The sequence below is a fragment of the Triticum dicoccoides genome, chromosome 3A (assembly GCF_002162155.2).
Source record: "Triticum dicoccoides isolate Atlit2015 ecotype Zavitan chromosome 3A, WEW_v2.0, whole genome shotgun sequence".
Lineage (NCBI taxonomy): Eukaryota > Viridiplantae > Streptophyta > Magnoliopsida > Poales > Poaceae > Triticum > Triticum dicoccoides.
In genome coordinates, this window is record NC_041384.1 from 112,572,781 (window position 1) to 112,582,445 (window position 9,665).

Consider the following 9,665-nt stretch of genomic DNA (forward strand, 5'->3'; position numbering starts at 1 on the left):
ATATCACCCGAATCAGCCGCACCATCCTTGTCGCCCGTACATTCCACCCGGTCATGTTGACTGGCCGCGCGGTTTCGAAATCCACCACCTTGCTGCGGCTGCGGCGGCGAGGGGGTCGAGTCCGCCGATGAAGATTCCGGCGAAGCCCTGGGTGGCGGCGCCGGCGGACCCCCGTTCGCATCACCACGGCCTCCACAGCCATCATCATCAGCCGAAGGCGAAGAGGGGGGGGGGGGCGGTGGAGGTGCCGCCCCGACCAGCTCATCTACCCGCATCGCATCACCAACCTGCCTGATAGAAACCGGGTACCACAGAGCATCATCCTGATTCCCCGCGGCCATGGCATGCTGGCCGCGTCTGCCCTGTTCCTCCACCACGAGAATTCGCTTGGCAGGGATCCTCGCCGGGTCGTTCGTCCGAAGCCAGACCCTGAACTCCGCCATATCATTACGGGACACCGTGGAAGACGCGGCCTTAATCACAATACCAAGCCCATGTAGCAGCACCTCTGCAGTCCGCCGCGTCCAGGCATTCGCCGGCACCCCACGGAGCGCCAGCGGCACTAGGAAGGGCATGGTGATTCCGGTTGCCCGCGAACGGCGAGACCATGGCGAGAGCACTAGGTCGAATAGCGGCGTCCCAGCGCGGCCACGCCTGAGCATCCTGTTCCTCAGCTCAACTGATCTGCACATGACGATAAAATCCTCTGGAAAGTACTCTCTGATTGACATGTCACCGGGCAACAGCTCGAAATCATCCGCCAAAACAGCTGCAGCCGAGGCCAGATCTGCAGCCTGATGCGAACCCACCACGGTCACCACCACCGCCCTGGACAGCTCCTCTTCCAGAGCACATAGGTCTGGACCGGACTCCAAGAAGACGCAGTCCACTGGATCTTCCACCTGCGTGCGCGAGAGCACCGGCGACATCGCCGGCTCAAACGGGACCGAAAAGCCCGGACCTTGAACGCTGCCCGCCGATTCCTCCCGAACAATCTGGCTCCACGAGACGCCGAGACGGACCGCCCCGGCAGGCGGAGGCCCAGGCGGCGGAGGGGGAAGCCGCGACGGAGGCGGCGACTGCCGTCCCGGCCGAGCGGCCACCAGGGGCGGCCCCGGCGAGGGGGGGCGCTGGCGCAGCGCCGGGGGCGCGTGGGGAGGGTCCGCCAGCGAAGGGCTCTGAGGGCGTCGGCGCGGGTTGGTGCAGAACCTGGAGATGTGACCGTGCTCACCTCAACGCACGCACACCGGCGGATTTGTGCGTTGGGCAGAGACGTGTCTTTCACTTCCACAGTTGTAGCAGCAGCCAATCAGCTCGGCCGGGATGCGGCCCCTCGGGGGTCGGGAGGAGGGGAGGATGTTCGGCCAGCGGCCCGGCGGCGAGCGCCTCGCCTGGGCCGGAGGCGAACGCAACTCCGGACTGGCCATCCGGCGCGCAGGCCGGGACTGCCACGCCCCGGCCGCCGCAGCAGGCGCCGGCGCAGGGGGACGAGATGAAGCGCCGCGCACGATGGGACCTCGCGCCGTGCCCACGACGTCCGGGACGAGGACGAGCGAGCGCAACGCCAGCCTCGCTGGAGCCGGAGGGGGGGAAGGGAGGGCAGAGGAGTCCGACGATCCAGCCGAGAGTGACACCCGCGAGGCCATGGTGGCCGCCGGGTCCGGAGCGGAAGCCGGCGGGGTTTGGTGGGCGCCGGGGCCGGAGTGGCCGCCGGCGCAAGGCAGGGGCGCGGGCGAGCGGAGCGGGAGCGGGAGCGGGAAGCCTGGCCGACGATTAGTTAATTGGGGGCTATTGGCACTGAACAACTTACATGAATTTACTAATAAAATGTAGGAAGCCCCTGCAGGTTCTCCCGGCGTTGGTTCCGACTCCGGCAGCCGATTCATCCGATGGTTAACATGGTGAAGCACCGAATCGAGTCGGGATGGCACACCTGCATGAGAAATTTCTGGAGGTCGCATAAGTGGAGAGCACGATGGGGTGGAGAGGAGCGGGGGAAACGGATATGGGAGTTAGCAGGCAGCAGGCGAACGGATCTGGAGAGCACGACGAGGTTGATATGCTGCTTCACGACGAGGTGAGAAGTAGGCAGCAGGTGATCGCCGGGATCGGGAAGGCCGGGTTGGTGCGGTTGGCGGCGACGGCGGGGAAGATTCCCTGCGCGGCGAGGTGAGAAAGGAAGACGAGATACGGGCGAGTGATTTAGGGAGGGATTTTTTTTTAGGGAATTTAGGGAGGGAGTTATTACACTTGTGATTAGCTCTTTTGGCCATCGGGATAAGGCATATCTACAATCGTGCAATTCTAATAGAACCGACGGCTGCCGGATGGTCTGACGATGGTCTAGCATCAGACTACATATAGTAAGTTTTTTTTAGGGAATTTAGGGAGGGAGTTATTACACGGGTGATTAGCTCCTTTGGCCATCGGGATAAGGCATATCTACAACCGTGCAATTCTAATAAAACCGACGGTTGCCGGATGGTCTGACAATGGTCTAGCATCAGACTATAGATAGTAAGTTTTTTTTTGAGGGAATTTAGGGAGGGAGTTATTACACGGGTGATTAGCTCCTTTGGCCATCGGGATAAGGCATATCTACAACCGTGCAATTCTAATAGAACCGACGGTTGCCGGATGGTCTGACGATGGTCTAGCATCAGACTACAGATAATAAGTTTTTTTAGGGAATTTAGGGAGGAAGTTATTATTGAAAAAGGCTTTCGCCCCGCTTTATAAATAAAGCAAACCACCAATCACAAAGTTAACAAAGTCTCACGAACACACCACACACACACGCACCCAAGGCCACCGCTGGCACGGTCCAACACAACGATCAACACACAGATAGAAAGACCCAAGTTCCGATGTGGGCACAACACAACAAGCCTAGCAAAGCACAAAGCTAGACAACAAAATAACGGCGAGGCGGTGGCAATGGCGGAGTAGACGACGGTCTAGTCTGGCTCGGGGGGGGGGCTGAGGAGCCATGCGGAGAGCCATCGCGCGAAGCTGGGTGATGATGGAGGTGATGGCGTCTCTCTCCCTGGGGCGGCTAAGCGGCCGCCAAAGCTGCAAATAACCAGACCATTTGAACAAAGCGTCAATAGCACGACGAAGAGGGATGCGCTGAATCACAAGCTTATTCCTAACAGTCCACAGCATCCAGGCTAGTACCCCAATGGTCAACCACCTAATGTGGTGCACCGCGGGTGGAATTGCCTGGAGTTCGGCGAAGAGGGCGGGGAAGTTGTTGTGATCCCAGCTCCACCCACTAACTCGCGGAAACAGCTCCATAAGAACTGCGCGGACACGCAGGTGAAGAATATATGATTTGAATCCTCTTCCGTCCCACAGAGCGGGCAACGTCCATCACCCGGACCATTACACTTCAGGACCTCGACGCCAGACGGGAGGCGGCCGCGGATCCATTGCCACAGGAAAATCCTAATTTTCAGGGGAAGGCGAATCTCCCAGATGATGGTGAGCGCTTCATGGCCAGGCGAGGGGGCAATGGCCTGGTACAGGGACTTGGTGGAGAATTATCCAGACGGCTCTAGACGCCATCTGGAAGTATCATCCTCGGAGGTAAGATCAGGTGCGTGCAATGCAATGCAGTCAAGCATCTCCTACCAATCGGTCGTTTCAGCCTGACCAAAGGGCCGTCGGAACGCGAGTTGCCCTAAGTCAATAAGGGTTGCCGCGACCGATATGTGAGGGCCACCGCAATGGAGAATAGGCCTGGAAAGCGGGCCGCAAGGGGAAGGTCGCCAGACCATCTATCGAACCAGAACAAGGTCGCGATGCCTGATCCGACCTCAATTGAGGTCCCGATCCGGAGGACAAGGAGGAGCTGGATGACGGATTGCCAGAACTGGGACCCCCCAGATCACTAGCAGAATGCGAGAGGCTGGCCTCGAAGGTATTTCTGCTGAATGATGCGAAGCCATAGGCCACCATCACCGTTGGCAATCCGCCAAAGCCACCGAGTCAGGAGGGCGATGTTCATGTGCTTGGAAGACATGATCCCGAGGCCGCCCTGGTCGCGAGGCTTGCAGATTTCAGACCACCTAACCATGTGGTACTTCTTCTTGTCTTCCTCACCGGCCCAAAAGAAACGGCCCTGAACCATGGCGATCTCGTGATGAAGCGTCTCCGGAAGGCTATAGAATCTCATGATGAACAAGAGCAGGCTAGCGAGGGATGAGTTGATCAGCACCGTACGGGCAGCTTTGGATAGCCACCGGCCTTGCCAAGGCTCGATCCGGTGCTGAAACTTCCCCACCGTGGGGCGCAGGTCAGCCACCGTGAGCCTAGAATCACTAATGGGTATCCCCAGATATGTCGTGGGAAAGCTCCCAAGCTGGCAGTTAAGCCGATCCGCTATACTTTGGCGTTCATCTTGGGAGTATCCTAAGACCATCACCTCGCTCTTGTCGAAGTTGATCTTGAGGCCGAACATCTGTTGGAAGCACAGCAGAAGGAACTTGAGGTTTGAGATATCACTCTCCGAGCCTTCCACCATGATGATGGTGTCATCCGCATACTGGAGAAGGGAGATCCCTGATACGTCTCCGTCGTATCTACTTTTCCAAACACTTTTGCCCTTGTTTTGGACTCTAACTTGTATGATTTGAATGGAACTAACCCGGACTGACGCTGTTTTCAGCAGAATTGCCATGGTGTTGTTTTATGTGCAGAAAACAAATATTCTCGGAATGACCTGAAACTCCACGGAACATCTTAGAAAAAATAATAAAAAATCCTCGCCAAAGATGAAGACTAGGGGGCCCACACCCTTCTCACGAGGGTGCCCCCCTAGGGCGCGCCCCCTACCTCGTGGGCCCCCTGGATGCCCTCCGATGCCAACTCCAACTCTATATATTTGCTTTCGGAGAGAAAAAAAATCAGGGAGAAGAAATTATCACGTTTTACGATACGAAGCCGTCGCCAAGCCCTAAAACCTCTCGAGAGGGGGATTCATCGCCATCGTCATCATCAACCATCCTCCATCACCAATTTCATGATGCTCACCGCCGTGCGTGAGTAATTCCATCGTAGGCTTGCTGGACGGTGATGGGTTGGATGAGATTTATCATGTAATCGAGTTAGTTTTATTAGAGTTTGATCACTAGTATCCATTATGTTCTGAGATTGATGTTGCTATGACTTTGCTATGCTTAATGCTTGTCACTAGGACTCGAGTGCCATGATTTCAGATCTGAACCTATTATGTTTTCATGAATATATGTGAGTTCTTGATCCTATTTTGCAAGTCTACAGTCACTTACTATGTGTTATGATCCGGCAACCCCGAAGTGACAATAATCGGGACCACTCTTGGTGATGACCATAGTTTGAGGAGTTCATGTATTCACTATGTGCTACTGCTTTGTTCCGGTTCTCTATTAAAAGGAGGCCTTAATGTCCCTTAGTTTCCAATAGGACCCCGCTGCCACGGGAGGGTAGGACAAAAGATGTCATGCAAGTTCTTTTTCGTAAGCACGTATGACTATATATGGAATACATGCCTACATTACATTGATGAATTGGAGCTAGTTCTGTGTCACCCTATGTTATGACTGTTACATGATGAACTGCATCCGGCATAATTATCCATCACTGATCCGGTGCCTACGAGTTTTCCATATACTGGTTCTCGCTTATTTACTTTCCCGCTGCTACTATTACAATCACTACAAAATACCAAAAACATTACTTTAGTTGTCTTTACTTTTGTTGCTGCTACCACCACTATCATATTACTGTGCTACTAAACACTTTGCTGCAGATATTAAGTTTCCAGGTGTGGTTGAATTGACAACTCAGCTCCTAATACTTGAGAATATTCTTTGGCTCCCCTTGTGTCGAATCAATAAATTGTTGGAAATATGCCCTAGAGGCAATAATAAAATGATTATTATTATATTTCCTTGTTCATGATAATTATCTATTGTTCATGCTATAATTGTGTTATCCGGAAATCATAATGCATGTGTGAATACATAGACCATAACATGTCCCTAGTAAGCCTCTAGTTAACTAGCTCATTGATCAATAGATAGTCACGGTTTCCTGACTATGGACATTGGATGTCATTGATAACGGGATCACATCATTAGGAGAATGATGTGATGGACAAGACCCAATCCTAAGCATAGCACAAGATCGTGTAGTTCGTTTGCTAGAGCTTTTCCAGTGTCAAGTATCATTTACTTAGACCATGAGATCGTGTAACTCCCGGATGCCGTAGGAGTGCTTTGGGTGTACCAAACGTCACAACGTAACTGGGTGACTATAAAGGTATACTACAGGTATCCCCGAAAGTATCTGGTGGGTTGACACGGATCGAAACTGGAATTTGTCACTCCGTATGACGGAGAGGTATCTCTGGGCCCACTCGGTAATGCATCATCATAATGAGCTCAATGTGACCAAGTGTTTGGTCATGGGATCATGCATTACGTAACGAGTAAAGTGACTTGCCGGTAACGAGATTGAACGAGGTATTGGAATACCGACGATCGAATCTCGGGCAAGTAACATACCGATTGACAAAGGGAATTGTATACGGGATTGATTGAATCCTCGACATCGTGGTTCATCCGATGAGATCATCGTGGAACATGTGGGAGCCAACATGGGTATCCAGATCCCGCTGTTGGTTATTGACCGGAGAGTCGTCTCGGTCATGTCTGCGTGTCTCCCGAACCCGTAGGGTCTACACACTTAAGGTTCGGTGACGCTAGGGTTGTAGAGATATTAGTATGCGGTAACCCGAAAGTTGTTCGGAGTCTCGGATGAGATCCCGGACGTCACGAGGAGTTTCGTAATGGTCCGGAGGTGAAGATTTATATATAGGAAGTCCAGTTTCGGCCATCGGGAAAGTTTCGGGGGTAATTGGTATTGTACCGGGACCACCGGAAGGGTCCCGGGGGTCCACCAGGTGGGGCCACCTATCTCGGAGGGCCCCATGGGCTGAAGTGGGAGGGGAACCAGCCCCTAGTGGGCTGGTGTGCCCCCCATGGGCCTCCCCCTGCGCCTAGGGTTGGAAACCCTAGGGGTGGGGCACCCCACTTGGCTTGGGGGGCAAGCCCCCCTTGCCCCCCCCCCCTGGAGATTGGATCTCCTAGGGCCGGTGCCCCCCTAGGGACCCTATATATAGTGGGGGGAGGGAGGGCAGCCGCACCAAGTCTCTGGCGCCTCCCTCTCCCCACGTAACACCTCTTTCTCTCTCGTTGGAGCTTGGCGAAACCCTACCGAGATCACCGTTGCTTCCACCACCAGGCCGTCGTGCTGCTGGATCTCCATCAACCTCTCCTTCCCTTGCTGGATCAAGAAGGAGGAGACGTCTTCCCAACCGTACGTGTGTTGAACGCGGAGGTGCCGTCCGTTCGGCGCTAGGTCATCGGTGATTTGGATCACGACGAGTACGACTCCATCAACCCCGTTCTCTTGAACGCTTCCGCTCGTGATCTACAAGGGTATGTAGATGCACTCCCCTCTCCCTCATTGCTAGATGACTCCATAGATTTATCTTGGTGATGCGTAGAAAATTTTAAAATTCTGCTACGTTCCCCATCAGTGGCATCATGAGCTAGGTCTATGCGTAGTTTTCTATGCACGAGTAGAACACAAGTTGTTGTGGGTGTTGATTTTGTCAATTTACTTGCCGTTACTAGTCTTATCTTGATTCGGCGGCATCGTGGGATGAAGCGTCCCGGACCGACCTTACACGTACGCTTACGTGAGACTGGTTCCACCGACTGACATGCACTAGTTGCATAAGGTGGCTAGCGGGTGTCTGTCTCTCCCACTTTAGTCGGATCGGATTCGATGAAAAGGGTCCTTATGAAGGGTAAATAGAAATTGGCATATCACGTTGTGGTTTTGGCGTAGTTAAGAAACATTCTTGCTAGAAACCTATAGCAGCCACGTAAAAACTTGCAACAACAATTAGAGGACGTCTAACTTGTTTTTGCAGCATGTGCCATGTGATGTGATATGGCCAAAAGGATGTGATGAATGATATATGTGATGTATGAGATTGATCATGTTCTTGTAATAGGAATCACGACTTGCATGTCGATGAGTATGACAACCGGCAGGAGCCATAGGAGTTGCCTTAATTTATTTATGACCTGCGTGTCAACATAAACGTCATGTAATTACTTTACTTTATTGCTAAACCGTTAGCCATAGTAGTAGAAGTAATAGATGACGAGATAACTTCATGAAGACACAATGATGGAGATCATGGTGTCATGCCGGTGACGATGATGATCATGGCGCCCCGAAGATGGAGATCAAAAGGAGCAAATGATATTGGCCATATCATGTCACTATTTGATTGCATGTGATGTTTATCATGTTTTTGCTTCTTATTTGCTTAGAACGACGGTAGTAAATAAGATGATCCCTCACAATAATTTCAAGAAAGTGCTCCCCCTAACTGTGCACCATTGCTAAGGTCCGTTGTTCCGAAGCACCACGTGATGATCGGGTGTGATAGGCTCTAACGTTCGCATACAACGGGTGTAAGCCATATTTACACACGCAATACACTTAGGTTGACTTGACGAGCCTAGCATGTACAGACATGGCCTCGGAACACGGAAGACCGAAAGGTCGAACATGAGTCGTATAGAAGATACGATCAACATGAAGATGTTCACCGATGATGACTAGTCCGTCTCACGTGATGATCGGACACGACCTAGTTGAATCGGATCATGTATCACTTAGATGACTAGAGGGATGTCTATCCGAGTGGGAGTTCATTAAATAATTTGATTAGATGAACTTAATTATCATGAACTTAGTCTAAAATCTTTGCAATATGTCTTGTAGATCAAATGTCCCACGCTAATGTTGCCCTCAACTTCAACGCGTTCCTAGAGAAAACCAAGCTGAAAGACGATGGCAGCAACTACACGGACTGGGTCCGTAACCTAAGGATTATCCTCATAGCTGCCAGGAAAGCATATGTCCTTGATGCACCGCTAGGTGAAGCACCTGTTTTCCCTGCAGAACAAGACGTTATGAACGCTTGGCAGACACGTAGTGATGATTACTCCCTGGTTCAGTGCGACATGCTTTACGACTTAGAACCGGGGCTCCAAAAGCGTTTTGAGCAACACGGAGCATATGAGATGTTCCAAGAGCTGAAAATGGTTTTCCAAGCTCATGCCCGGGTCGAGAGATATGAAGTCTCCGACAAGTTCTATAGTTGTAAGATGGAGGAGAACAGTTCTGTCAACGAGCACATACTCAAAATGTCTGGGCTGCATAACCGCTTGTCTCAGCTAGGAGTTAATCTCACGGATGATGCGGTCGTTGACAGAATCCTTCAGTCGCTCCCACCTAGCTACAAGAGCTTTGTGATGAACTTCAATATGCAGGGGATGGAAAAGACCATTCCCGAGGTATATTCAATGCTGAAATCAGCGGAGGTGGAAATCAAAAAGGAACATCAAGTGTTGATGGTGAATAAAACCACTAAGTTCAAGAAAGGCAAGGGTAAAAAGAACTTCAAGAAGGACGGCAAGGGAGTTGCCGCGCCCGGTAAGCAAGCTGCCGGGAAGAAGTCAAAGAATGGACCCAAGCCTAAGACTGAGTGCTTTTATTGCAAGGGAAACGGTCACTGGAAGCGGAATTGCCCCAAG